Genomic DNA, 4,195 nt, shown 5'->3' with positions numbered 1-4,195 from the left:
GTCATGACGTGGCGATTGGAGAAGCCTGGTTGTTTTGTCATTGAGTACCCACGGCATGGCACAAAGAGGCCACATCGTGGTGATCTGTCCAAGTGGCATGGAACATTAAATTTTTTACCAAGGTTGACTTTTGGTAAACTGTGAGGATTTTGGTTTTTATGATGGGAAAATGGTATTTTGCCCAAATTGTAGATTAGACTCGGTTTTGAACTAGTTGAGTTTGTATAATTACCTTAATTGTTATTTAGGGTTATTTAGTGTGATTAATATGTGGAGTCTAGTTCCAACAATTTGGGTACGAATTCTATCTGTCATATGTGTGAGGTGAGTCTCCACACTATACTTACCTGTGTAGTAGAATATATATGTGTTGATCAGTTGTGTCTATTTTCTATGATTGTGATATGTGTTACTGTGTGTGTTGAGACTTCAGGTAGTCTCCAGGATTGCTGATAATCCACATGGCGTGCAGTTTTGCCCACTAAGACTTCGGGTAGTCTCCAGGGTTGTTGATAACACATAACTGTTTATTTTTTCTGTGTTGTATGTGATACTTTGGGGAACTCACTAAGCTTCGTGCTTACAACTATTGATTAAATGTGTTTCAGGTACTTCTGATGATCGCGGGAAGACGTGCTTGATTGTACACATTCGTTTTCAGTTCTAAATCTGGATATTTTGGGACACTCTGATATTTTTATAATGATTTATATTTGACACTTGTGATTTTCTTGGGATGGTTTTTATGAACAATGTTTTATGTGAATTTTTAAAATGAAAAATTTGGTTTGAAAATTTGAATGTTACACATGATATACAAATATTAATTTTTACAGGAACATGTTTGTTCCATTTCATACCAATATCACCCATAGGTAACGTACAATCGTCAATATACTTCATGGTACTAGAGTTGGTGAATATACCATTACTATTTAAATCCCAAATCCAAGTATCCACGTTACCTTGTTGAACTACCAACGTAAGCATATCATTCAAGGCCACATATTGCTCCTTCTCATGGCCATATCTCAGATGTCTTCTCTGTTTGGGTGCAAAGTTATGCATGTATGACTTTCTAATGGTTTGACTCTTGTAGACCCACTTGCATGTGGTAGAGTAGCCTTGTGACATGAGAGATAGAGAGATAGAGAATGAGAGAGAGAAAGAGAGAGACATGTAAACACATCTATATATAGTGGGTTTCATACCACTTGTAGAGGTGTGCTTGAGAGATGTAGTTCATAGTGACTAGTGAGTGAGGTATTTATGAAGTTCTAGTCTAGTACCCTTTTTGTACTCATTTACTATGATCGAATACATCTTTTAACATCCAAATCATCGTGTTCTTTGTGTTCGTGTAATTCTGCATGCCAAATCAAAGCTCATAATTCACATAATTGGTTTCAGAGCGGGTCTTCGAAGATCAAAGCGATTTTGTTGAAGAAACGGTTCTCGGTTTTGCTACATTCAACACAATTGGAACATTTATAGCGAGTCTCTCGATGATCTCTCTAAATCTCTTTGATTCGTGCTTGCGTTCTTGAATTTTTGGTCATTTTGACTCATTAGACCAAATTTTTCTTGAAAACCCCATTTGTTATGATCCAGTAATCTTTTCATTAATCAAGCCCAGATCTAATCCTATTCTTTTGTTTGATTCGATTCTCAAATTGCAATTGTTCGTTTGAATCGAGTTTTAAGCCCAAATTCATTGTGATTCAATTACTTTTGATTTAGCCCAAAGTTTTGATCCAATCACTATTCTTATTCAAATGTTTGAGCCCAAATCACGAATCTGTTACTGATAATTAGTTTTGAGCCCATAAATTGATTAATCTGATAATATCACTGTTTGAGCCCATTGATTCAATAAATTCACTCGATACATATTATTCACGGTTTGTGTTGTTCTTGTTGTATGCTTAAAACAGTTGTACCATCAGTTTTTGATATCTCAGTGTAATCGTTTTGTTCTTGAGTTCCGCTTTCATCTCATTGTTCCTAATAATCGATGGTTGTTGTTTGTTAATCTGAAATTGGGAATTGATTTCATATAATTTGTTATATGATGAAATCGATTTTGTTCAAGCTGAAGTTGAGAAATCATCAAATTAGTTCTTTGATTTTGATGAACTTGATTAAGAACAATTAAAGGAGATGAAGAACAGTTGATTGAACACTTTTTGATCTGAAAATTGGTGTTAGAATCTTCAATTTTGTGTTTATTGATCTTTGACTTCGAAAAGTCAAACACAGAAAAGTCAAACTCGGTTTTTATGTGTTAATTCTATGAATTGGAGGCTGAAATTGGTTAATACAAGTTGTATTTGGGCTATGGATGTCGAAATCAAGTTTTATTTGGTGTTTAATTTCGAAATTCTTTGGATTGGAGTTCTTGGTGTCGATGATTGTTCATACGCTTTTGTTCGATTCTTGAACAATTATTTGGAAATTGAATTCTTCTGGTCAATGATGATTTCGAAATATGGAGTCTTGGTGTTGAGAAGAGTTGATTTCGACATGTGATTTTGATGTCGAAGTTATTTGGACTGAGTGTTTTTGAGTCAGCTTGGTCTCGATTTCAATTGAATTCACATATGAAAATGATTGGGTTTATAGTGTCGCTATCGGTTATTGGATAATGAGTTCGACGTGTGAGAAGTTTCTCTTTTGTAAATTAATTTAGAGATCGAAAGTTTTGGATGTTTTGAGTTGACTGAAGAACAAAGGTTTGGAGTCATCGATGTGTAAAATTGAAGGATTGATGTCGATGGTCATAACTTGATGTCGAGGTTGAGTAACTAAAAGCTAAGTTTGTGATTTTGAAGTCGATTGGGACAAAAGGAACTGGAATCGATGGTAGCAAGTTTAATTTCGAAGGCTTGCTGGGTATCGATGTTGTTGTGGACATCGAACATGGCTTCACATTACCAGGTATTGAAGTCGATGCTCTTTCCATGGCATCGAGATCGATGGTTCGAAATGGGAGGATTGACTAGATTCGATGTCGAGAGTCCTTACACGGATTCGATGTCGAGGGTCCTTTGCCGAGCATCGATGTCGAGGACCTAACTCGATTTCGATATCAATTTTGGTCGTTATCACGCTTCGATGTCGAATAGTCTACTGGTACAAGACAATTGGGGAATAACACAAATAATTTCAAATTATACCCCTGGAATTTCAATGAAGTGGCAAAAATAATCCAACTTCGAAATGGGAGTAAAAATGTAATTATAACCTGAATTTTCGTTTCGAATCCATGGAGTTTATGCGAAATGGCAGAATTTACCCAACTTCGAAATTGGGTTGAAAATTCTGAGAAATGGGAATATTTTCAAAACAGGCCCCTGTAGTTAATGTGAATTGACACTTTGTGCCTAGTTTCGCAATTGGGGTAAAGTTTCGCATCTTAGGCTGTTTTGGGCGCACCGGGTCACTGCAGAATTTCGAATTTGATAGTTTCTAACCAAATTTGTGAAATTTCGTCAAAGGCGGTCTGTAACACTTGTTCCAAAAAATACTTAAATAATTTATTTAAGTTTAAGGTTTTGTGCATGGACTCGACGAGTTGGGAGTTCAACTCGTCGAGTAGAAGCATTATCGGTTAACGCGAGATCGAGACCAACTCGACGAGTAGGAGCTGTAAAGAGAAACCCTAATTTTTAGGGTTTGCATCCTATTTAAAGAACATATCCTGCCTCTTATGGCCTCCCTTAGCAGCCTATCAGCCAGAGAAAACCCTAGATCAACCTTGCACCCTCTTGAGTGAAAGAAAGAGCAATTGTGAGCAACCTTGAAGTGATTGTGAAGAACTTTAGAGCTTGAAGAAGAAGGACATAGGAGAGGAACAGTAGATCCAACATCTACATCATTTTTGCCAGCATCCTAAGGTATAAAGTCTTGATCTTGATCTCTAGTTACTTAGATCTCCTTCTTGGAAGTAAATGGTCACTCTTGGTGCAAAATGGAGTCAAACTTGGATATGGACTTATGACAAGGATAGGGTTCCAGATATGGACCTCTTTAGGTCCCAAATGCCATAAAGTTGCTTCCTTTATGCAGTTTAGTGTCTTCCCATGCACAAAAACCTTGTAAAAAGCCTAATTTTGAAAATTTTAGCCTTGAAGGACCTTGCATGCACGTAAAGTTTGTATCTGCACTAGGAGAGCTTGGATCTGGAGTTTGGGAC

The sequence above is a fragment of the Lactuca virosa genome, chromosome 1 (assembly GCF_052849685.1).
Source record: "Lactuca virosa cultivar CGN04683 chromosome 1, Lactuca_virosa_CGN04683_v6, whole genome shotgun sequence".
In the NCBI taxonomy this organism is placed as follows: domain Eukaryota; kingdom Viridiplantae; phylum Streptophyta; class Magnoliopsida; order Asterales; family Asteraceae; genus Lactuca; species Lactuca virosa.
The sequence above is the reverse complement of the archived record's forward strand: the minus strand, read 5'-3'. Positions refer to the sequence as shown.